Source organism: Callorhinus ursinus, unplaced genomic scaffold (genome assembly GCF_003265705.2).
Source record: "Callorhinus ursinus isolate GAN/ISIS: 27379988/994484 unplaced genomic scaffold, GSC_fseal_2.0 scaffold86, whole genome shotgun sequence".
NCBI classification, from domain to species: Eukaryota; Metazoa; Chordata; class Mammalia; order Carnivora; family Otariidae; genus Callorhinus; species Callorhinus ursinus.
In genome coordinates this window covers 596,685-623,249 of record NW_027397148.1, presented here as the reverse complement: position 1 = coordinate 623,249, position 26,565 = coordinate 596,685, and the positions used below count along the sequence as shown (strand labels likewise).

The 26,565-nt window shown below is 41.7% G+C and overlaps 1 protein-coding gene across 28 annotated transcripts in view; it reads left to right on the top strand.

Annotated features, from left to right (window-relative positions):
* LDLRAD4 (low density lipoprotein receptor class A domain containing 4) overlaps nt 1–26,565 on the top strand; it is a 450,420-nt gene that overhangs the window by 309,030 nt on the left and 114,825 nt on the right. The window contains exon 1 of one of the 28 annotated variants that reach the window (XM_073888072.1): nt 2,673–2,733. The exons of the other annotated variants lie outside the window; for them this stretch is intronic. The gene's annotated coding sequence lies outside the window, so the exon portion shown is untranslated. Of the gene's footprint in view, nt 1–2,672; nt 2,734–26,565 lie in introns of those variants that run through there. 28 annotated transcript variants of the gene reach the window in all.

The following is a 26,565-nucleotide window of genomic DNA, read 5'->3' as shown; positions in this document are numbered from 1 at the left end:
AGGTCTGGGAATCTCATTCATTGTATTGCCAGAAATGGAACTCATCATTTTTCTAGTTCCAGAAACACTTGGAGTCAATGTGCCACATTCTTCTTGGTTTACCATAGGGAGTTAGCATCAACACTTCCTTTGTCTACCTTGCCTTGGGTTTTCCTTCTTTTGATTACTTCCCTCAAGGGGAACTTGGCCTCTTCCAAAAAGACTTAACATCTTCCAAAAGTTAGCAGAAATGAACATTTTACCATATCTCATTTTATCACTAGTAAATACTCTAAAAGTGCTGTGGTTTGCCAGTTCATATAGATTTTTCATTTTCATGAGCTCCCAGTTATTCTTTGGGTGTATAAAACCAAGCACTGTTGTGTAAAAATAGATACCGTTTACCTACCAAGGCTTGAAGTTTAAAACATACTTGGAATTTACTAGGTAAAATGTGCACCTAGGTCCAGGTGCACTTAAATAATGAATATACATGAAAAAGAGAGTAGGAAGTGTGTGTGTTTGAAACAGAATAATTCTTAATCATGAGTGTCCTCTAAAAGCCCTGTGATTTACCAGTTCTTTTTGAAAATACACTTACTCGGGGCTCAGGCAATGAAGTAAGTTACTATAAGTCCTCAGAGGAATTCATAGGATGAGTCTAATTTTCTTAACTGTTTCATTGGAGGTGGCTTACCAAGTCTGCTAAATACTGTGCAGATTACCAGAAGGTGGCCCAGTTGGCATTCCGTGACGAAGAGAAACATGAACCTAGAATAGTAGTGGGGCATAGAAGAACAGCCTCACCTTAATATCTTTAGCCTGAATTTTGCTAAACCATATTTCATGTATTTTTAGTATTCTGTTCGCTGACATAGTAATAGATGTCTTTTGACAAAGGAAACTCCATATTCAGACAAGGTTGGGGACACTGTGTACACACCTAGCTGCTCAAAAATGCTACACGGGAAGCTTCTAGGGGCAGCTGTTCTTTAGGACAACTGACCCAGAAGAGGCAACTCTAAAACGTTCTCACATAGAACTTTATATGAGATTAAGAAGACAGGCATTGTCTTTGTCAAAAACTAGAGGGGCTCTTGGTGGTGGAGAATGTGCATCCCACCGTTGGTCGCCTCCTGGCCCCACCATCGGTACTCCTCTGCTGAAAGACTCATCATTCACATTAGTCTGTTGAATGTCCTGAGAAGTCAGAAAGCCTGTTCAACTTTGTTTAGTGCAGCAATCTTCATACCTACTTAACCATGGAGTCCTTTTTGTTTTTAGAAAAAGACCTGTTAGCAACTTGTGGAACGTGCATGTTCTGTGAGCCCAGTTTGGGAGGAGACAGTGTTCTAACTGATGCTCATGTTTTCAGTTTCTCATGCTGCCTGGCATTACAAATTATGAGGATATTCAAGCTCTTAGTTTTCTGGAACATGAGTACTACAGATGAGTGTTCTAGGGTGGGAAGAAAACTAGAGCGTGGAAGATGGTGTGCCTGCCCTGCCTAGGAGCTTTCACAGGGGCCCTCCCTTAAGCCAAACCTGAGGGAACCATTCTCTTCCCTCCGCTTTCCTCCCCTCCAAGTATCCTTTTCTTATCCCACTTCATCTGCCTTTCATGGATCAGAACTCTCCACGCAGAACCCAGATTCTTTCCCCCATGCTCTGCATTTTTCGGCTCCAGTGTGTCTGTCTGCTTTAAATAGCAAGTGCATTTTCCCTGAACTCCCTAAATGGAATTGTTCTGTGTCTTAACTATGAATATTTGTTTGGAAAATTTAGTTGAGAAGATCGATTATCTTCTTGTTAAGCATATTTACATGATTAGACTATTTTGTAATTTGATACAGGTGTGAAAATCAGCCTGTTGTGGAAAGTATACTATGGTCATTAAGAGCTTTTGGCTGTTGCTTTCCTTAGAGCTGGAGCACGATAAAACAAGCCAGAAGATTTCAAATTATGACAGAGTGTCTTTAGTAACGTCCTCTGTGCGCACCTGTGCTGGACATACTGCTGATGTCATGAATCGGGAGGTGGCACAAAAGCCGCAAGGTTACACCCTGGTTACATCACTACTCTGTTTTATGACAAGTGGTGTGAGGAAGACCTGTGACTTGGAAACTGTCCTTGTCCCAGGGTTCATTCTAATGAACACACCACTGGGAGTCATCTGAGTTTATTTCAGCCCGATTGCTTACTTGCTCTGTGTTTTGGAATTTTAAAAATATCTTCAATAGGAGAGGTACCTTAGGACAAGAATGAGAAATATGGAAAAAAATTTATTATAAAATAGTAAGAGTCATTACTGGAAATATGATTTGAAATCTAACAGCCATCCATGTTTTCTCTAAGGCTGGTGAATAATCAGCTCCAATGCTTGGTTTTATTTTTGTGGGCAAGTTATTGAACTTGCCTTGTCTAGGTCTCCTGTCTGCAGGCTAGATTACCGTACTAGTTCTTGCCTTCCAGGGTTATGGCAAAGTAAGTTACCTAAAGCTCTTACTTAACTCCTGGCTCCTACAATGCCCCTCACAAATTTTACTTGTTGATTATGTTTGCTAATATCATTTTTCTCCTAAAGGCAGTGTATTGAAACGAAAATATTTCTGATCTGGTTCTTTTGTTTAAAGTAATAAATGCCTCGGTATTCCTATCCTGATTTACTTTTTCAGTATTGGCTGCTTCAAGCTGAGTTCCTCCTCCCTGGATAAGCTGCACAGTTCTCTGACCAGCTTGTTTGAAAGCCTTGGTGGTATGTAGAACAAAACAGCCTTTGATCCCACTCCCCAAGCAGCCCCTTGAAATGGAACATTATCCATAATTGATTCTAGAAAATCTTCTACAACAGACCTTTTTTTTTTACATTTGTGTAGAATTATACTGTATGCTAATCATGTAAATATCCTTAACAACATGCCTTTTACACTTCTTATTTTCCCAGATGCTTGGAGAGGCCATGTCTGCAGTGGGTGGTCCTAAGGGCTTAATTCTATGTATAAAATTACTGTGCAAATGAGATGTGTTATCTGAGATGTGACTGACTTACTAAGCTTCATGTCATGGAACATGGCACCTACCCAAAATACTCACCAGTCTTCATCCACATCATTCAAGTAGAAGCTTGAACATTGCAAAAAGGGACCAGAGTGATGTAACATCAGCCACAAAAGCCGTATCCTGAATGTTTACATTTGTCTTCTTAATCTGGGCCAAAGGTACTTTATTAGTCCTTTAAATGAGCCCAACCTCTTAAAATCCCAGCAGTGAATCCTAGAGTGATGTTGTTGTTGTTGTTATTGTTGTTTGGGAATTTTAGGAAGAAACTCGTGATATGATCAACTTTTTTTGTAAATAGTATTTTATAGTGTTATCTTAATATATAAAGCATATAAATATGTGTTTAATATGTTTATTAGGTGTTTAAAGATCAGAAAGCATAAAGAAGAAAACCAAGTGGCCTCTAAACCCACCACTCCTTATAATTGATCAAGCAGGACTCAAGGTTTAATTTAAAAACATTTTCAGAGGGGGGTGGGGCGCCTGAGTGGCTCAGTCGGTTAAGCGTCTGCCTTCGGCTCAGGTCATGATCCCAGGGTCCTGGGATCGAGCCCCACGTTGGGCTCCCGGCTCAGCGGGGAGTCTGCTTCTCCTCCTGCTTGTGCTCTCGCTCCCTCAAATAAAAAAAAAAATCTTTAAAAACATTTTCGTTTGTTTGTCTCCCATGGAAGTTCTTCACCCTTATGGTTAAGCTCAGGCATTTCCCTGACTCCTCCATTTTTAGGCAGTAAAAAGTACCTTGGCCAGTGTCTGTGGGTAGGAGTCCAGAGAGCAGGTGTGGTCATCTATCCTTAAACCCTGTCACACTTCCACCCTTCCTCCAGCAGGCTAACCAAGATAAATCATACAAAGAGAGAGGGTAAGAGAAGTAGGAATGCTGGCAAGGCCATGGGATGGTTTGCGTTCTTTGGGTCTCCATGCATGTGTTGCTGTCTGTTTAGTGATTTTTTGGTATGTGAAGCAGAATTCTGAGATGGTCCCCAGTAACCCTGCCTCCAGATACCGAGGCCCTCGATAATCCCTTCCCCTGAGTGTGGGTGGCAGCCATACGTTGGGCTTGGATAGTCACTCTCAAGATTATATGGCAAAGGTGAAGGGATGTAATTAAGGTTCCCAGTCAGTTCGTGAAAAGGGAGATTACCCGGGATGGGCCTGGTCTAATCAGGTGAGGCCTTAAAAGAGATGAGAAGCAGAGGCAGGCACCATCCTGCTGGCCTTGACGACATGAGCTGCCCTGTTGTCAGAGGAGTGGACCATGCTGAAGGAAAGATGGACCCCAGTCCTACAACAGTAAGGAAGTGAACTCTGCCCCAAACGTGGGTGGATGTGGAAGAGAACCCCAAGCTGCACGTGGCAGCCCAGCCTCATGAGACCCTGAGCAGACAACCTAGCCAGGCCATGCTAGACTTCCAACCTACAGAACTGTGAGCTAATCACCGGGTGTTTTAAGCCACAGAATTTATGGCTGTTGGTTATGGTGCAGTGGGAAAACTGGTGCATGTGGGTTGCTCAGAGTTGCCCACTGGGAGCTTTCTCTTGCACTTTCCTTGGGGTGGGGGATGCCTTTTCCTCCACTGGCCGTTGCTCTTTCTATCTGGATGGCCCCCTGCACAGACGCTTTTGGTTAGGATCCCTTTGTCTTTCTAGTTGGACTGTTTGTGGAAGATTTGCACCAGCTTGAGTGGGCTCTCCCTCATGATCCACATCCTTTGTTTAGGAAGACGCTGGGAAATCCCATAGCTCCCATCACATGCAGCAGGAACAGCTGCTTTTCTTTGCTGCCTCCACAGCCGGCGTCAGCCCATCTCTCTGAAACCTAGATTTCTTTGGTGGGAATCAGGCAGCAGTGCACTGAGCCTCCTTGACTGGTTTAAAGCTTTTTGAATGGTCCCATGACCCTCTCTCTGCCTTGGCCAGAGACAAAGGGGGTAGCACCATTCCACCCTGTGCTCTGGCCGGGAGTCCTAGGGAGACGTACGGCACTGGCTGTCCAGAGAGGTTTCTCTTCATAGAGTTCTCTCAAACTTCAGTGCCCCATAGATCAGTCTAGACCAGACGTTCCCTCCTCTAACCCTTAGGATTGGGAGTGAACCTGGGAACACCAGAGAAAGCCCCTTCTCAGTTGTTGCCATGGCTCTTTTGTACTTGAGTGTGAGTCAGCATTGAAGGGTCTTATAAATATCTGGTGCCAACTATTAATTTTAGTCCTGTGTTTTCTTATGAAAATACATGTTGATCTGTACCCTTGCTTTGGCATATTATTTTTATTGCATCTTGACACTTAATTCAAAACTACCAATTTCACATCCTGTCATACCTGTTTAATTTCTTTCCTAAAGAAAACTAATGTATAGTTTCTGTATGTGAAAAAAAAATGAAGTTAGTTAAGAGGCCTATCTTTTGACCTGAGTTTTTTAGGAAAAAGAAATAAGCGGAGTGGTTACACTATTGTCTGGCAATAGATTTTGAGAAAATCTTATCACTAGAAAGGAAAATTACTGTCTGTATCAGTTAGCTCGTACCTCCGTTATACTGTGTAACAGACGACTCCAAAAACTCTAAGGCTTAAAACAGTAATCATTTATTATTTTTTGTTTACTAATCAGCCCCCACCTGTCTTTACTCCAAAACCTGCTCATTCCAGCAAAAGTAAGGGCAATCAGATCATATGGAATGAATTGTATATATTACAGCTCCCATCAGAGCAGATGTTGCTTAATGCAAGGTCTCTGTGGTTAAAGCTCTGCATTTTTTTTTTCCAGGTCAAAACTAAGCCTATGATTTTATTCTCAGCTTCTAAAACCTTAAGTGTGACTTGATCTTCTTGATCTTAAAAAGAATTAAGATGCCAATTAAGTTGGCTGTGTCACTATCCATCTCACCCCATTTCTAAATTAAGGCTGCCCTAGTTTAAAGGTACTTATCCTCACCGTGCCTGAGTGTTAGAAAAGCATAATTACAATCCCTGTGCTTGATTTGTATGTATGTGCCCTTGCACGGGTGCATGCTCACAAGCAGACTAGACACACTTGTATTCAGCTATTCTGGTACACTGAACCAGATTATTTTGGAAAATAGTGCTTAATGATGGAGAGAGTGGATTGGGAGTTAACAGACCTGCATTTCGTAAGTCCTGACTTACTATTTTTGTGACTTTCAGCAGATGACTTAATATCCAAGAGTTTAGTGTCCCCATCTGTAAAATAGAGATACTAACATCAACTTCTTCTCTTGCCTGAAGAATGAAGAGCGCACAGCACCTGGCATACAATAAGTATTCAGTAAGCATTAGTTCCCATGCCCTTTGAGTCTCTCATTCAGATATTTAAACATTTTAAAGTGTGCCTTTCAGACCATAGAGCCATTTCTAGATCATGCTAATCCTGGACAGCTGGGGGTACTAACTAGTCAGGGTCCCCAGGAAAACATGAGTATCCCCTTAAGCCTGATTGATTGTGCAGAAATTTTGCCAACACCCCTGAGGGTTAACAGGCATGATTCAGGTGGCAGAGATCCCATCTTGAGTCTACATTGTATCTCTTAAAGGTCTTAAAGCCTGCTGGGGATGACCTGCCTACAAGAGACCCATCCTCATTTGGCTTGAGGAGCCTCTGAGAGATGAACTCGGGTAGGGGCCACTGCAGATTTGAGGACATCCTCCAGAAAGGGCACCAGGCATATCGCACTGGGCCCTGCCATAGCAACGGAGCCATTGGCGGAGAGCAGGAGACCTGAGCACAGGTTGCAGACCAGAACTCTAGCTTAACTGGGACTGGTTCCCAGGGAGAATCATGCCCTGTAAATGAAAAACTGAAGGCCTATTTTACTGAGCTATGTAAAACACTGTTGTGACAACTCTAAAGGAGTGTAACAGAAGGAAGAAACTGCCATTCTTCCTCTCTGCATCCTGGGCCGCTAGGAGTTTGAGCACTAGGATGGGTTTAGGGCACTGGTGACAGGATCGCAGAGCCCAAGTGGCCACCAGGACTTGGCAGAAATTCTCAAGCAGAGAGTGACTTTGAAGGAACAGGAGGTCCTATATCAGCAAGGGACATAGATCCTTGGAAATTTATGTTAATGTGGTTTCACTTGATTCTACTTGGTGCTCTCAAATATTTTGGGGTGCTTCCTGGGGATATTCCCCATGTGTCCACAAATAAGTTCATTCTGTGCTGCCACTGCCCCTTGCTGGGGTACCCTGGGTCCTGACCCCTAAGCTCTGCCCCTTTTCTGCGAGCTGTGCTCCTGCCATGTGCCTAACCTGGAGCCCTCCAACACACACCTTTGCTGGGCCACCTCTTATCATTGCTACATTAGTGTGGCTCAGCAAGGGAAGATCAAGACCCTGAGGCAAGATTGTAACAATGATGTTTACTACAGGATCCTGTATTATATCATGGCTGCCCCACCTCACCCTTCCCTCCTTATAGCACTGGTTTTCTAAATGGCCGCTTGCCTGTGTGTGTGTGTGTGTGTGTGTGTGTGTGTGTGTGTGTGTGTGTGTTTGCAAATTTTGAGCAGCTTTTACCATTTCAGAACATTTTTAAGTATTAAACATGCTTGAAATCTCATGAACTCTATTTCAGTTTGGGAATCTTATTTTATTGGGGGGGGGGCTCATTTCCTGTGGGGATTTTTTATGGTACTATTATAAGCAAACACTCCCATTGGAAATGTATGAAATATGTTCTCTGTGCATGTTCATTTCCCTTCCCAATTTAAATGAACAGTACCTTTGGAGCCTTTAGGATTTCTGTAGGAGCCTATTAGGCCCCTTCTTGTCAACGAGCCTGTAGTGACTCCTTGATCTGCATGTGGCAGGAAAAGCATCCCCAGATAAGATGTAGCAGATCATAAAGTGTGTGGAAGGGATTTTCATAATATTGGAAAGCCTATCATGTGCTCTGAATAGGTTTACACGTGTGAGAAGAGAAAAAGAAATATTTCTAAGAGGGGAAATGATGTTAGCTGTAACAATAAAGCCGAAAGTACAGAAGGAAAAGTAATCTGTTACATATTTTCTCTATCCTGAGGTCACTTGCACTTGAGCCATACTTTTGAAATAATGGACAAAATTTTCTCAGCTGTCTTGAGCATTAATCACAATTTATATCTTAACTCTTTTTTTGGTGTTATTTCTCTTAGGGCAAAAATAAAATGTAAATTCTACATTGATATATAGTGTACAAAGCACTTTCCACATATTATCATTTCATCTTTACTGAATGCCTGAAGGTGTTTCTCCATCTGCATGTGAGTGAACTGAGATTCAGACAGGGGAAGAGAATTGCTCAGGGACCTAAGGATGAGAGAAGCAGTTGGCACTGGACTTCTGAGTTCTGCTCTAAAGTCCTCTCGTCCCTTTCTCTTCCTTCCTTCCTTCCTTCCTCCCTTCCCTCCCTCCCTCCCCTCTTCCCTTCTTCCCTCTCTTCCCATGGTCTCTTTCTTTTTTTTTTTTCTTTTTTCTTTTTTTTTTTTTTGGTGCAATGTTCCATGATTCATTGTTTGTTCATAACACCCAGTGCTCCATGCAGAACGTGCCCTCTTTAATACCCATCACCAGGCTAACCCATCCCCCCCCCCCCCTTCCCTCTAGAACCCTCAGTTTGTTTTTCAGAGTCCATCATCTCTCATGGTTCGTCTCCCCCTCTGACATACTCCCCTTTTCTTCCTCTCCTGTTATCTTCTTCTTTTTCTTTTTTCTTAAAATATGTTGCGTTATTTGTTTCAGAAGTACAGATCTGTGATTCAACAGTCTTGCACAATTCACAGCGCTCACCGTAGCACATACCCTCCCCAATGTCTATCACCCAGCCATCCCATCCCTCCCACCCCCAACCACTCCAGTAACACTCAGTTTGTTTCCTGAGATTAAGAATTCCTCATATCAGTGAGGTCATGTGATACATGTCTTTCTCTGATTGACTTATTTCACTCTTTCTTTTTTTTACATTACCACATGTCTCCCAATTGTAAAAGATTATCTGGATGAGTATTTATAATACATGTCATTGTTATGTTTGTGTTGTATAATGAAAGCATCTCTGTTATTTGCAGTAGCCCTTGGCAAAGAGAGGCAAGTCTGAAGGTGATGCTGACTGGGGTTGGAGTCTTTGGTAGAACATGGAAAACCCTGGCCCTCATGACCTGATGCATTCCCTTCGTAAGACACCATTAAGTTTCATGGTGTTGACCTTACTCAGCTCCATGGAGAAAGCTCGGAGGCAGAGAAGCCAAGTAAATGAATTTAATGGTGCTCAAAAAGTGCCAGTTCTCCAGACACTTCATGACATCCTTTACAGATCAGCCTTGGAAAGTAGTGCATGGGAGATGTCTTAATATTGCCGACAGGGTTGTCATTTGGCATATGAATTTGTCCTTGAATGAGGCATATGCTATGCCTTTTATATAGGCAGGCTGTCCCCCTGCTGAAGCATGGGTTCATGTGGCCTCCTGCAAGCTTACTTTTGGAAGGTTGGGCTGCTCACAGAACTGGGCTGCATGTTGAGGAAGTATGCTGCTTTGAGAAAGCCCCATTCTTCTTCCCAATTTCTCCCAACCTCATCCAAAGACTTACTTCCGAGTTGACCAAATATCAGCCACTCTGCAGTCTGCAGTCTCTCTCCCAGTGGTCTTTCTGGTTTCTGACCTTATTCTAGCCACTACCCCCTCCTAGGGAATTTGTGGTGACCTGGCTGCATGTTTGACGGTGGTGGAAGAAGCAGAAGAAAGGGATGGGGAGAGAAAGAGAGGCAGAGTCACAAGGACACAAAGTGAGGGGAGTAGAAAAGTGAGCAGCCCTCCCTGGTTTAGACTGGTGGGTCTAATGAGCAGGACAGACCTCATGGGACCTGCCTGAGTCTGGGATGGCACCTGTGGTCTTTACTGAGGCAGAGAGTTGGGTCTGGGGTTGGAGCACCCAGCCTCCCACGCTCCTACGGCACAGCCTGTCCCTCCTTGGTTGGCAGCAGTGTCTTGCAGCTTGCTTTCTGCTTTATTGTGGTTTGACATCCTCAACCAGCATCTTCTCCCCTCTGCTAGCTCTCGTGGTGCAGTAAGCTGGTACCCACCCTCTCAGTTTCCTGGTGACTGCCTCTTTCTACTCAAAGATGCAACTTCTACATCTGGCCTTTTCACTTCATTGCCTGATGTGCTGCCCTGGACAATTTGCCTTGGTTTTCCTGAAGTAACTTGGTAACAGAGGTCTGAGATGGAGTGCTTTTTTCCACCTTGTGTCTAAAAGTACATATGCGAAAACCCAAACTCATAATAATCAATGTTTGTTAGCTGTTATCCACATGCCAGGTGCTGAGCTAACTACTCTTTACCTATATTACCCAATTTAATCCTCACAGTAGCACTATGAGTCAGGTACTATTATTAATGTCTTCTTAAAAATCTTTTTTGAAGAGATTAACATAACTCACCCAAGGTCACACAGCCAGTTTATTGCATATTTAAAAGGATAGTTTGCTCAGAACTGGCTTTGGTTGTTGAATCAGATTCTTCAGTAAAGCATGAGGCTCCCTTTGGGCACCCAGCCAGCCCTTGTGTAACAGTGTTTCCTCACCTTTAATATACACAAGTCCCCAGGGGGTTTTGTGAAGATGCGGATTCTGATTTTTAGGTCAGGATGAAGCCTGAGATTCTACCTTTCTAAACAAATTTCCAGATGGATGCGCCTGCTGCTGGTCCATGGACCACACTTTGATTAGCAAGGTTTAGATCGTTGGTTGTAGATCTAGCTTTTGCAATGCTCTGGATTCCCGGAGGGCCAAAGAGACAGAGGACCCAACTGAGGTCAACTGATGGGAAGTCAACTTAGCACTGGCTACTTGAAACCTTTGCTTGGAAAATACCGACATTAAGGATGTATAGCGAGAATTGGGTCAAAGACTGCACTGTCTGATTCTGAGCATACCAGGGCTTGCCGCACCTTTCCACTCGCCAGGCAGCGCTGGCTCTCCAGGTGTCTGGCATGGGCCAGAGGCTCAGCATACAGCAGTCGTGGCTTTTCAGGAAGAACTAGGTGCTGGAGGAGACATCAAGGCATTTATTTCTGATTGATTTCCCCCATGTTCCAAATGGTATGGTACCCCAGAAGGACATTCTGAGGATGACACAAATGGGTGGTGATTACTGCAAGCTACCTGGAACATGGCTCCTTTGAAAAGGAAGTCGTTCACATGTGGCAGATGAGAAAATACATATTGAGACTTTGGCAGCCTCAAAGGCCTGCTGTAGCAATGCGAGACTTTTAGAAAGCCCTGTAGGGAGCTGGGCTGCTGCAGAGTTCAGAGCATGAGGCACAAGTAAATAATACATGCTTTTATGATGGACTCTATCAAGTTGCTTTGTGAGGCGTCTTCATATTCAGAGTGGACATGCCAAGAAACAAGAAGTGAGCTGCCAGCCCGTCCCGTGGGAAAAACACTAAGAAAGAAAAATTAATCTTCACATCAACAGAGAGCCTTTCTCTGTATACTGGGCAGGACATTTGAATATGCATGTGCACAAAAGACAGCTTGCTGTTGTGACTAACTTGTATTTCATCCACAAATGTTGTCCACCCAAATTGCATCCTATTGCATTATGTTGTTATTGTTTGTTAGAGACACACACTGTGGCACCATCCCACTGAGGTGGGAGAGAGTCCAATTTGAAGCACTGTCATTCTTGAATAATGTTTTCTTTCATGAAAATGATATGCTTGTCACTTTAGTGGGAAGCTTTCTATTTTGAAACATCTCAGGTAACTCAGGGTGACTAAATCATATTTTAGGGTGAATGTCATCCTCAAACGTGTGTTCTCAGAGTCCAAGTAATAGGGGAAAAAATTACCTGATCATAAATTTCACATTTAAGTCAAAAGAATGCAGTTTGCCCCTACCTGTGATTCGAGCCATGTTCCTCCAGATTCTTTGAAGGATAATTTGTGGAGTCACCAAGCTGCTGAAATAAAAAACCATAAAAATCAATATAACTATGTTGAAATGTAGTGTGTAGCTATAGGACTATAAAAGTAACAAGAGGAAGAAACATATCTCCCTCTCTTTTTCTCCTAGAAGAAAAACAATCTTTGGATCTAAAATGCATACCTAAAATTTTTTTTAACTGGATTCCATAGCCATTTAATGAGCATGTTTATGAAATACCAAGTATGTTTCTCAGTAGGGAAGAGCATGATTCTAGCAGTGTTTGATGTTCTTGGGCAAAGTGTCCTTCGAGCATAATTCCAAAAATAATCTGGCCATTTCTAGCAACATCTACGGTACAAGCAAATTGACCCAAGAGTAATCTCCACATGGTCCGGAGGAGAGAGAAAACCAGACCAAGTCTGCTGGCTCATGTGACATGAAGTACCATGGGCTCTGTGCTGGCTTGAGTCACAGCTCTTATTCCCTTGGTGTGAAAAACATGGGTTCTTAATTAGTTTGGTAATATGTGTAATGTGCAGGGACTCTGCAGAGCCCTGACTGGATCCCCAGAGAAAACTGTAAGTCCTGCCCCCTGGAAGCTTATAGTCGAGAGGAAGAAGTCAAGGTGTAAGAAATGTTAGCTGGGGTACAGTATTTGGAGAGTGGCACAGATTTATAGTCCTGTGGTCTGGGGTGGTCCCAGGCAGTAAATATTCATTCTGAAGGAGCTTCCATGCTCAGAGTTAGATTTAGAGTAGAATTAGGCTACCTCTTAACAGAATAGTTCTCATTAATTTCATCTGCTGACCACACTGTGCTGCCTCAGGCCTGGTCCACCAATCCACTGCTCCTGCACTGTACAAAGCCACCTGTTGCTATTTCTTTTTTTCTTTTTTAAAGATTTTTTATATATTTATTTGGCAGAGAGAGAGACAGCGAGAGAAGGAACACAAGTAGGGGGAGTGGGAGAGGGAGAAGCAGGCTTCCCGCCGAGCAGAGAGCCCGATGCGGGGCTCGATCCCAGGACCCTGGGATGATGACCTGAGCCGAAGGCAGACACTTAACGACTGAGCCACCCAGGTGCCCCTCTTTTAAAAAAAAAGAAAAAGATTTTATTTATTTATTTGACAGATTGAGACACAGCGAGAGAGGGAACACACAGCGAGAGAGGGAACACAAGGGGGAGTGGGAGAGGGAGAAGCAGACTTCCCGCGGAGCAGGGAGCCCGATGCGGGGCTCGATCCCAGGACCCTGAGATCATGACCTGAGCTGAAGGCAGTCATTTACAGACTGAGCCACCCAGGCGCCTCCATGTTGCTATTTCTTAACTCTAAGGTCTGCCTTGGGTTCAGAATCAGCCCAGTCCTGGAGGCAGTAAAGGGCCTAGGAACAGATGGCACCAGTTACGAGTGGCCTCGTGTTTGATGTTCCTTCAGCACAAAGACTGCAAATATTAGAGACAGATGAGTGAGTATCCTACTTGTGGAATCAGTCTTATGGCTTAATAATCACACTTTATGATAACAATAGAATGGAGGAAGGTTGTGTAGTAGGAAGAAAGAAGGTTATTCTGGCTGGCTATTGTCTGAATTAGGAGGAGGAGGAAGAATACCTAGTAATAAAGGTCTGCAGTTTGGGTTAGAACCCTGATGGGCCTCCTTTAGTATGAAAGGTGAAAATTTCTTCTCCCTCTGACTGCTGGCCATAGTCTGAAAATACACAGAGTGCTGGTTCTTTTTAGAGCAATCTGGAATTGTGCTGACAATCAGATAGTATGAGAAATTCAGAATAGGTGGGGAAAATGGAGAAAGGGTACTTGTGGGGAGACCGAGGTCATATGCAGAGGTTGGCAGTGAGGAGGAGGTGTGACTGATCAAGTCTCCCCTGCTGGTTGCCAGGAGTACCTTCATGCTTTGTTATGCTGAGCAGTGATGTTATTACTGACCCCCTCCATTGCCTCCAACTTAGTCATGGTGTAGTAGCTTATCTTCCAGTGGTGTTGTTTTAGAGAATAAAGAACAAGGACCTTGTGCCATGCTGGGTGATGGTACTAGAGGGAATAGGTGCAGGAGCAGGCTGGGGGCAGAGCTCAGTGGAAGCAGTAAATTAGATCCTGAGGACGTAAGTGCCTGGGGATTGTTAAATTTTGAGGATGTGAACTTCCCACACTACATGGGATGGGAGGGCTTGCACTCTTTAATTCAAATATTAAAAAGTGATTTGAGTGGGGGTGGGCACCAAGGCAGCGGACTTTTTGGTTGTGTTATTCCTCCCTCTTGGAGATACATTACTATAAATTCAAATTTGAGACTGGGACTTCTGCTGTAGTATTCTGTCTGAACTAAATGTGACATTAAATTGATGATTGTAAAATAGGTCTGTCAATTACTATGATTTGGTGATCTGAGTTTATTTCTAAATAGGTTGGGCCAAATTACTACCCCATAGACTGTAGTTGGGAAAAAAGAAATATTGACACTATTAGAATTCCTGTTTCCTCTATTTCTTTAAAAAAAAAAAGTATGAAAGGGTATAGGCGGATGACATTGGATTGGAATAAGGGCATTTGTCTAAGGAATGATATCAATTCAGGCAACCAGTTGACCTGGGTAACTAGGCTAATCTTATCCCTAATCTTTTGATGTTTATCACCTTGTCTGTGGTTTTTATATACATGGGGAAGACTCACCCATCATCAGACCTGGCAGAACAGAGACATGTTCATTTATATAATAATTTTAATAGCAGTAGTGCCTGTAAAATACTTTGAATTCGTAGCCCCTAGGGCAGAAGCCCTTTTTGTTCCTTGTGTTCCTAATACATAATGGCACACTCAGCTCTGGGCCCTTAGTCCTCTGGATTCCAGAGAGGTTCTGGGGGCCAGTGGACCCCATCCTGGTCAGGGACAGTAGAAGGAGCCCTTGGCCAGGAGCTCAGAGACTCAATGTCAAGTCTGCTAGCTGGAAAGCAAAAAGAACTCAGCAAGTAAAAATGAGCCTCACTTGGTCATAAATAGGATGCGCTGTGATTTTTTTCTTGGTTACTAACAGCTAATCATTCATTGTTTCCCATTAATTAATTCATCATATTTCTTTTAAGATTTTATTTATTTGACAGAGAGAGAGAGAGCACAAGCAGGGGGAGCAGCAGAGGGAGAGGGAGAAGCCGAGCAAGGAGCCTGATATGGGGCTTGATCCCAGGGTCCTGGGATCATGACCTGAGCCAAAGGCAGATGCTTAACTGACTGAGCCACCCAGGTGCCCCAATTCATCATATTTCTGAGCACCTACTGTGTGTCAAGGGAGAAGGGATATGCCAGTAAATAAAATAGTGTCCTTGCTTCTCATAGTACTCATTGTTCTAGTTTATAGGCTCAAGTTCAACAGCAAGAGGGGCTTCTATCAGAATTAACTTGTGTACATTAATCTGCACAGAGAGATTTATTTTTGCTGCAATTGATTTTTCAGACTCATAATCCATTCACTTTGATAAATTTCTGGTCCCCAACTGTTGTCAAACATTTGACTGTTTAACTCCCCATTACTTACTTTGAAAGAGTGAGAAAGGGAAGATAAAGAAAATAACATTGAAATTAGTAGATCTTGTGATTGGAGAGCATCTTAAGGAGAAAAGGCTTAATGGTGAAGAAAGTAGAAACAGAATTAAGGGTTTACTTTTAGCCCATGATCTCAACTTTCATAACCAGAGCATTTACCACTATGCCTAGCAAGAATTTGGTTTTAAATATCTGGGTTTAATTTAAATATTAATTCAATTTATGAATGGTACCCCAGTTGCCCATTACCATTGATGTTTTAGAAGTGCTAATGCCCTGACCTTTACCATAGAGTAGTATTTCATATATCTGAATTTATATAATAAAGGTTTTAAAAAATATCTGTGTCCACAGCTATAAGGATGGCTGGATGGATGGGTAGGCTTTTTTTGAATTGAGTTTAATGACTCACCTCAATAGGTGAATAGTGTTCTACTTTGGAAAATAAAGGGACTCTGAGTGTCTCTCTTGAATATAATATGCCTTTCACTGAACTGTAAGGGTCTGCAAAACCTGCACAGCTCCTTTGACAAAGGGCAAAATGGAATGATGCTGTGAAAACTGTATGAAATGCACTAATTTAAAATGCAGTTTTAAAGTGCATTTAATTTGAATGGGCCATGAAGTTGTTGCCTTCCTATTTGTATTTCTCTTCCCTGGAATAACTTCAGGTATGTCTCTTGGCTCTTTAAGCTGCCTTCCTGTGGAATGTTAGAACCAGCCACATCCTTCTCATTTCTGTCATTGAAACTCCTGGTAGGTTTATATTTTGCTGCCTTCTTTGGATTTTAGATTATTATTTCAAGGCTGTTCTTTTTTTTTTTAATTTTTTTATTGTTATGTTAATCACCATACATTACATCATTAGTTCTTGATGTAGTGTTCCATGATTCATTGTTTGTGCATAACACCCAGTGCTCCACGCAGAACGTGCCCTCTTTAATACCCATCACCAGGCTAACCCATCCCCCTACCCTCCTCCCCTCTAGAACCCTCAGTTTGTTTTTCAGAGTCCATCGTCTCTCATGGTTCGTCTCCCCCTCTGACTTAACTCCCCTTCATTCTTCCCCTCCTGCTATCTTCTTTTTCTTTTTTCTTAACATATCTTGCATTATTTGTTTCAGAAGTACAGATCTGTGATTCAACAGTCTTGCACAATTCACAGCGCTCACCATAGCACATACCCTCCCCACTGTCTATCACCCAAACACCCCATCCCTCCCACCCCCCACCACTCAGGAACCCTCAGTTTGTTTCCTGAGATAAAGAATTCCTCATATCAGTGAGGTCATATGATACATGTCTTTCTCTGACTGACTTATTTCACTCAGCATAACACCCTCCAGTTCCATCCACATTGTTGCAAATGGCAAGATCTCATTCCTTTTGATGGCTGCATAATATTCCATTGTGTATATATACCACCTCTTCTTTATCCATTCATCTGTCGATGGGCATCTTGGCTCTTTCCACAGTTTGGCTATTGTGGACATTGCTGCTATAAACATTGGGGTGCACGTACCCTTTCGGATCCCTACATTTGTATCATTGGGGTAAATACCCAGTAGTGCAATTGCTGGATCGTATGGTAGCTCTATTTTTAACTGTTTGAGGAACCTCCATACTGTTTTGCAGGGTGGTTGCACCAGCTTGCATTCCCACCAACAGTGTAGGAGGGTTCCCCTTTTTCCACATCCCCGCCAACATCTGTCGTTTCCTGACTTGTTAATTTTAGCCATTCTGACGGGTGTGAGGTGGTATCTCATTGAGGTTTTGATTTGGATTTCCCTGATGCCGAGCGATGTTGAGCACTTTTTCATGTGTCTGTTGGCCATGTGGATGTCTTCTTTGGAAAAAGGTCTGTTCATGTCTTCTGCCCATTTCTTGATTGGATTATTTGTTCTTTGGGTGTTGAGTTTGATAAGTTCTTTATAGATTTTGGATACTAGCCCTTTATCTGATATGTCATTTGCAAATATTTTCTCCCATTCTGTCGGTTGTCTTTTGGTTTTGTGGACTGTTTCTTTTGCTGTGCAAAAGCTTTTTATCTTGATGAAATCCCAATAGTTCATTTTTGCCCTTGCTTCCCTTGATTTTGGCGATGTTTCTAGGAAGAAGTTGCTGCGGCTGAGGTCGAAGAGGTTGCTACCTGTGTTCTTCTCTAGGATTTTGATGGACTCCTGTCTCACATCTAGGTCTTTCAACCATTTGGAGTCTATTTTTGTGTGTGGTGTAAGGAAATGGTCCAGTTTCATTCTGCATGTGGCTGTCCCAATTTTCCCAACACCATTTGTTGAAGAGACCGTCTTTTTTCCATTGGACATTCTTTCCTGCTTTGTCAAAGATGAGTTGACCATAGAGTTGAGGGTCCATTTCAGGGCTCTCGATTCAGATCTATGTGTCTGTTTTTGTGCCAGTACCATACTGTCTTGATGATGACAGCTTTGTAATAAAGCTGGAAGTCTGGAATTCTGATGCTGCCAGCTTTGCTTTTCTTTTTCAAGATTCCTCTGGCTATTCGGGGTCTCTTCTGGTTCCATATAAATTTTAGGATTATTTGTTCCATTTCTTTGAAAAAAGTGGATGGTATTTTGATGGGGATTGCTTTGAATGTGTAGATTGCTCTAGGTAGCATTGACATCTTCACAATGTTGGTTCTCCCAATCCATGAGCATGGAACATTTTTCCATTTCTTTGTGTCTTCTTCAATTTCTTTCCTGAGTATTTTATAGTTTTCTCAGTACAGATCCCTTGCCTCTTTGGTTAAATTTATTCCTAGGTATCTTATGGTTTTGGGTGCAATTGTAAATGGGATCGACTCCTTGATTTGTCTCTCTTCTGTCTTGTTGGTGTATAGGAATGCCACTGATTTCTGTGCATTGATTTTATATCCTGCTACTTGACTGAATTCCTGTATGAGTTCTAGCAGTTTTGGGGTGGAGTCTTTTGGGTTTTCCACATACAGTATCATATCATCTGCAAAGAGTGAGAGTTTGACTTCCTCTTTGCCGATTTGGATGCCTTTGATTTCTTTTTGTTGTCTGATTGCTGTGGCTAGGACTTCTAATACTATGTTGAATAGCAGTGGTGATAGTGGACATCCCTGCCGTGTTCTGACCTTAGGGGAAAAGCTCTCAGCTTTTCCCCATTGAGAATGATATTCGCTGTAGGTTTTTCATAGATGGCTTTTATGATATTGAGGTATGTACCCTCTATCCCTATACTCTGAAGAGTTTTGATCAAGAAAGGATGCTGTGCTTTGTCAAATGCTTTTTCTGCATCTATTGAGAGGATCATATGATTCTTGTTCTTTCTTTTGTTAATGTATTGTATCACGTTGATTGATTTGCGGATGTTGAACCAACCTTGCAGCCCAGGGATAAATCCCACTTGGTCATGGTGAATAATCCTTTTAATGTACTGTTGGACCCTATTGGCTGGTATTTTGGTGAGAATTTTTGCATCCATGTTCATCACGGATATTGGTCTGTAGTTCTCCTTTTTGATGGGGTCTTTGTCTGGATTTGGGATCAAGGTAATGGTGGCATCATAAAATGAGTTTGGAAGTTTTCCCTCCATTTCTATTTTTTGGAACAGTTTCAGGAGAATACGTATTAATTCTTCTTTAAATGTCTGGTAGAATTCCCCTGGGAAGCCATCTGGCCCTGGGCTTTTGTTTGTTGGGAGTTTTTTGATGACTGCTTCAATTTCCTTAGTGGTTATAGCTCTGTTCAGGTTTTCTATTTCTTCCTGGTTCCATTTTGGTAGTTGATACATCTCTAGGAATGCACCCATTTCTTCCAGGTTATCTAATTTGCTGGCATAGAGTTGCTCATAATATGTTCTTAGAATTGTTTGTATTTCTTTGGTGTTGGTTGTGATCTCTCCTCTTTCAATCATGATTTTGTTGATTTGGGTCCTTTCTCTTTTCTTTTTGATAAGTCTGGCCAGGGGTTTATCAATCTTGTTAATTCTTTCAAAGAACCAGCTCCTACTTTCGTTGATCTGTTCTACTGTTCTTTTGTTTCTATTTCATTGATTTCTGCTCTAATCTTTATTATTTCTCTTCTCCTGCTGGGTTTAGGCTTTCTTTGCTGTTCTTTCTCCAGCTCCTTTAGGTGTAGGGTTAGGTTGTGTATTTGAGACCTTTCTTGTTTCTTGAGAAAGGCTTGTATTGCTATATACTTTCCTCTCAGGACTGCCTTTGCTGTATCCCAAAGATTTTGAACAGTTGTGTTTTCATTTTCATTGGTTTCCATGAATTTTTTTAATTCTTCTTTAATTTCCTGGTTGACCCATTCATTCTTTAGTAGGATGCTCTTTAGCCTCCATGTATTTGAGTTCTTTCCGACTTTCCTCTTGTGATTGAGTTCTAGTTTCAAAGCATTGTGGTCTGAAAATATGCAGGGAATAATCCCAATCTTTTGGTACCGGTTGAGACCTGATTTGTGACCTAGGATGTGATCAATTCTGGAGAATGTTCCATAGGCACTAGAGAATAATGTTATTCAGTTGCTTTGGGATGGAATGTTCTGAATATGTCTGTGAAGTCCATTTGGTCCAGTGTGTCATTTAAAGTCTTTATTTCCTTGTTGATCTTTTGTGTAGATGATCTGTCCATTTCAGTCAGGGGGGTGTTAAAGTCCCCCACTATTATTGTATTGTTGTCAATGTGTTTCTTCGCTTTTGTTATTAATTGCCTTATATAATTGGCTGCTCCCATGTTCGGGGCATAGATATATTTACAATTGTCAGATCTTCTTGTTGGATAGACCCTTTAAGTAGGATATAGTGTCCTTCCTCTTCTCTTATTACAGTCTTTGTTTTAAAATCTAATTTGTCTGATATAAGGATTGCCACTCCAGCTTTCTTTTGGTCTCCATTAGCATGGTAAATGGTTTTCCACCCCCTCACGTTCAATGTGGGGGTGTCTTTGGGTCTAAAATGAGTCTCTTGCAGACAGCATATAGATGGGTCTTGTTTTTTAATCCAATCTGATAGCCTGTGTCTTTTGATTGGGGCATTGAGCCCATTTACATTCAGGGTAACTATTGAAAGGTATGAATTTAGTGCCATTGTATTGCCTGTAAGGTGACTGTTACTGTATATTGTCTCTGTTCCTTTCTGATCTGTGCTGCTTTTAGTCTCTCTCTTTGCTTAGAGGACCCCTTTCAATATTTCTTGGAGGGCTGGTTTCGTGTTTGCAAATTCCTTTAGTTTTTGTTTGTCCTGGAAGCTTTTTCTCTCTCCTTCTATTTTCAATGACAGCCTAGCTGGATATAGTATTCTTGGCTGCATATTTTTCTCGTTTGGTGCTCTGAAGATATCTTGCTAGTCCTTTCTGGCCTGCCAGGTTTCTGTGGATAGGTCTGTTGCCAATCTAATATTTCTACCATTGTAGGTTACATATCTCTTCTCCTGAGCTGCTTTCAGGATTTTCTCTTTGTCTCTGAGACTCGTAAGTTTTACTATTAGATTTCGGGGTGTTGCCCTATTTTTATTGATTTTGAGAGGGGTTCTCTGTGCCTCCTGGATTTTGATACCTGTTTCCTTCCTCACATTAGGGAAGTTCTCTGCTATAATTTGCTCCAATATACCTTCTGCCCCCTCTCTCTTTCTTCTTCTTCTGGGATCCCAATTATTCTAATGTTGTTTTGTCTTATCATATTGCTTATCTCTCGAATTCTGCCCACGTGATCCTGTAGTTGTTTCTCTCTCTTTTTCTCAGCCTCTTTATTTTCCATCATTTGGTCTTCTATATTGATGATTCTCTCTTCTGCCTCATTTTTCCTAGCAGTGAGTGCCCCCATTTTTGATTGCACCTCATTAATAGCCTTTTTGATTTTGACTTGGTTAGATTTTAGTTCTTTTATTTCTCCAGAAAGGGTTTCTCTAATAACTTCCATGCTTTTTTCAAGCCCAGCTAGTATCTTTAAAGTCACGATTCTGAACTCTAGGTCCGGCATCGTACTAATGTCCGTATTGAGTAGGTCCCTGGCCGACGGTACTACCTCTAGTTCTTTTTGCTGAGGTGATTATTTTTCATCTTGTCATTTTGTCCAGAGGAGAATAGATGAATGAGAGAACAAAATGCTAACATGTTAACAACGTCCCCAGCAAATATACTCTATACAAATCAGAAAAGACCTGAAACCAGGGGAAAGGAAAGGGAAAGAAAGAAAAAAGAAAGAGAAAAGAAAGAAAGAAAAAAAAACAAAAAGAAAAAGATAAAAACAGAAACAGAACAAAAAAAAAAAACAAATATGATCAAATATGTCAGGCTAGTGCATAGTTCAGTGCCACTCACTAGATTTTGGGCATATTTTGGTCTGTTCGAAAAAAGTGCCTCCTAAAATTTTAAAGGAAGAAAGACTTATATATGTACAAAATAAGGGTTGATACAATGAAGGGATGGAAGATGATTGTAAAGATGAAAATTATGAAAGATTTTATAAAAGGAATTGATACCATAAGAAGTTGTTTGAAAAAAGAAAGAGGAAGATTTAAAAAAAAAATGTAGAGATTGTGATCAGGCAAGAGACTAGAACAAAGCCATACACTAGTGATTTAGGGTATATTTTGATCTGTTAGAAGAAACTGTATCTCAAAATTTTAAAGAGAGAACAACTTTATATATGCCAAAAATAAGGGTAACTACTGTGAAGGGATAAAATATGCCTCTAAAAATGAAAAATAAGAAGTTTTTTTTTAAAAAAGGGATTGATAAGATGTTGGTTGATAAAGGGAAAAAGAAAAATTAAAAAAAACAGTTAAAAAATTAACTTTGAAAAACTAGTGAATCATGGTAAAAAAATGCCATGAATTCTATGTGCAGTATTCCCCTAGCTCTGGGAGTTCTCCCGTTCTCCTTGATCGGTAAAGTTGGTCTTGGCTTGCTGGCTGTTTTTGCTGATCTTCTGGGGGGGGGGGGCTGTTACTGTGGTTCCCAAAGGTTATTGCCGGAGGCGGAATTGCCCCGCCCTTGTCGGTCCCAGCTAAGCAAGCTGTTCAGGTTTGCTCTCAGTAGCTTTTGTTCCCTGCAAGCTCTCTGTTCAGCTTTGGAGGATGACAGTGAAAATGGCGGCCTCCCAATCTCTGCCCCAGAGGAGGCAAGAACTCGGGGCTCCACTCCTCAGTGCGCCCACAGAGAAAAGCAGCCAGTCACTCCCGTGTCCCCGGTCTCCGGCCGCACTCCGTGCTCACCCGGCCTGTGACTGAGCGTTTCTATCTCTGGCACCTGACCCCGTGTGGAGTCTCCAAACCCAGCAGATCCCTGCGGTGCGCTTCCACGCCGCTCCTCCCGGGGGAGAAAGGGGAGTCTCCCCGGCTCTGCCTCTTGTTGGGTCCCTGCTGGAGGAGCAGTGGCCCGACTGGGCCGCAGATCACAGTTTATGGCAACCCCGAGGTGAGAGCCCGCGCCTCGGCTCCGTCTCTGCAGCCGGCTTCCCCGCTCCGATACCTGGGAGCTCTGCCGCACTCAGGCACCCCCGGTGTTTCTGTGACCCCGAGGGTCCTGAGACCACACTGTCCCAGGAGGGTTCCACCTCCCGCTTAGCTACTGGAGCGACGTCCCTCCATGGAGCCAACTTCTAAAAGTTCCGATTTTGTGCTCCGGGGCTCTATCACTTTCCAGAAGCGGACAACGGAGGCCCCCTCCCCCGCCGTCTGTCCTCCCGAATATCGCCTTGGGTTCACTTCTCCGTACGTCCTACCTTCCAGTAAGTGGTCGCTTCTCTGTTCAGAGAGTTGTTGCTACTCTCCTCTTCGATCTCCTGTTGAGTTCGTCGGTGTTCAGAATGGTTTGATCCCTATTCAGCTGAATTCCTGAGACCAGACGAAATCCAGGTCTCCTACTCCTCCCCATCTCTCTTTTTTTTAAGCTATTTCAAGGCTGTTCTTATCTGCACTTTCCTGTAACCCTCTCTCTTTTTCTTTGATGTAACATCCATATGAATGTATCAACACTTTTTAAAATTAGAGGGTAATTAGCTCACTGCCCAGTCTGGTTATGTTTGGTATTTGGACTTCTGGTGAAGCTCTGCCCAGCTTCTTTACACGGGTCAAAGGAGGAAGCAGCAGCATGAGGGAATGCCCGGCCCAGGTGAGGCCCCTCTGGAATTTTAATTTCGAGTGTGCTACCTCAGTGGAGGGGATGCCAGGCCTGCTGAGTTCTCATTCCTTTTAGTTATATGTAAGTTATATGTAAGTTGACTGTTTATCCAAGAGAGTAAGGTAGACAGAGAGACATATATAAAGCATGCAGTGAGTGCTTGAGAAGCCACCTTATCCATTGGAACACTCTGGAAGACTACCACAGAGGGTTATTTATTTCCTTTGCCATTGGCTATAGAGACTGTATCTAATGGAGCAGAATGGCTTTTAACCACAGCTATCAGTGGGCCAGTCAACATACACATATCTTGTTTGCTCTCTGCCTTTGTATTTAGTTCATTCTTTGTATTCAATTCACTCCTCTGACCTCAGACCCCAGGCCCAGGCCACTTCTAGTGTGCTTTCTGTAATTCTCCTTTTTCCTTTTCTATAATATAATATAAATAGAAACATATATTATATAGTCTTTTTAATTTTGCTTTAATTTAGTGTAACATTTAATTGCTGAGTAATGTTGCATGGTATGAATGTACTATATTTTGTTTATCTGTTCATCACTTGATGGATACTTTGTTTCTGGTTTGGGGCTATTATGAATAATGCTTCTATAAATATTGACATAGAAGTTTTGTGTGGACATATATTTTCATTTCTTTTTGGTAAATACCCAAGAGTTGACTGGCCAGATCGGATGGTAAGTATATATTTAATTTTAACAGATAATGCCATACTGGTTTTCAAAGTGGCTGTTATAGTTTTGCATCACATCTAGCATGAATGAAAGTTCCAGTTGCTCCACATTCTCACTAACACTTGATATTGTCAGTCTTTTTACTATTAGTCATTTGGGTGTTTATGTAATACATCTCATTGTTGTTTTCATATGCATTTCCTTGATGACTAAGCATCTAATGTTAAGCATCTTCTTTATGTGTTTATTGGTTATCTTTGTATTTAGTTTTGTGAAGTGCTTGTTAAAATCTTTTGCCCATTTTTAATCGGATTGTTTTCCTTTTGATTTATTAGAAACATGTATATATTCTGCATATAAAACTTTTTTCAGATATGTCTCTGAGTCAGTGGCTTGGTTTTTGTTTTCTCAGCTGTGTTTTGAAGAGCAAAATTTAATATACTTTTAAGATTTTTTAATTTATTTGAGAGAGAGAGAGAGTGATATCAAGAGAGAGCACGAGAAGGGAGGAGAGGGAGAAGCAGTCTCCCCATGAGCAGAGACACCGATGCGGGGCTTGATTCCAGGACCCTGGGATTATGACCTGAACCAAAGGCAGATGGTTAACCTACTGAGTCACCCAGGTGTCCCTCAAATTTAATTTTTATGAAGTCCATTTTATAATTTTTTTCTTATATAGACTGTAGTTTTGTGGCCTATTTAAGAAATCTTTGCTTAACCTAAATGTCACAAAGATTTTTCTCCTGGTTTCTTATATATAAGTTTGTAGTTTTAGCTCTTATGTTCTTATGTTTTAGTTCTGTGATCCCTATCAAGTTAATTTTTGTGTAAGACAAAATTCCCAAGTTCACTTTTTTCTGTAGATAGTTGTTCCAACCTCATTTGGTGAAAAGGCTATCTTTTTTTTTTTTCCTTTAAATTTTTTATTGTTATGTTAATCACCATACATTACATCATTAGTTTTGGATGTAGTGTTCCATGATTCATTGTTTGTGCATAACACCCAGCACTCCATGCAGAACATGCCCTCTTTAATACCCATCACCAGGCTAACCCATCCCCCCACACCCCTCCCCTCTAGAACGCTCGGTTTGTTTTTCAGAGTCCATCGTCTCTCATGGTTCGTCTCCCCCTCCGATTTCCCCCCCTTCATTCTTCCTCTCCTGCTATCTTCCTCTTCTTCTTCTTCTTCTTCTTCTTCTTTTTTTTTTTTTTTGAAAAGGCTATCTTTTCCCCCATTGAAATACCATGGAGCCTTTGTGAAAATCAATGGGCCTTATAAGGATGGGTCTATTTTTGGTCACTCTATTCTGTTCCATTGAAGTTTATGTCTATCCTTACATTACTGCCACATTCTCATGATTACTATAGCTTTATAAGAACTCTTGAAGTTAGGTATTGTAAGTCTTCCAATCTTACCCTTTTTCAAGACTGCTTTGGCTTTGGTTCTTTTCCTTTCCACATAAAATTGCAATTTTGGGGGCGCCTGGGTGGCTCAGTCGTTAAGCGTCTGCCTTCAGCTCAGGTCGTGATCCCAGGGTCCTGGGATCGAGCCCCGCATCGGGCTCCCTGCTCACAGGAAACTTGCTTCTCCCTCCCCCACCCCCCCTTGCTTGTGTTCCCTCTCTCACTGTGTCTCTCTCTGTTAAATAAATAAATAAAATCTTTAAAAATAAATAAATAAATAATAAAATTGCAATTTTGTTTGTCAGTCTGTTCAAAGAAGTATGCTAAGATTTAATGGCAATTGCCTGAATTTAAAGGTTAGTTGGGGAAGAATTGCCATCTTAATAATATTGAGTCTTACAGTCCATTAACATTGTGTATCTCTCCATATACCAAGGTCTACTCTGATTTTTCTATGTAAAGTTTTATAATTTTTAGCACACAGGTCATTCATTAAATTCATTATACTTACTCCTAAGGATATTTTTATGCTATTGTAAATGAAATTTTTATTTCTATTTCATTATTGCTAGTTTAAAGAAATGTAGATTTTCATACATTAACCTTGTATCCTGTGACCTTGCTAAATTTGTGTATTTGTTCTAGCAGTTCTTTTGTGGATTCTCTAGAGTTTTCTCTGTATAGTCCTGTTGTCTGCACAGAGACTGTTTTACTTCTTTCTTTTCAACCTGTATTGCATGTTGAGATTTGTCAAATATTTTTTCTGCATCTATTGAAGTGATAATGTGTTTTAAAAAAATTTATTCTTTTTTTTTTTTTTTAAGATTTTATTTATTTGAGAGA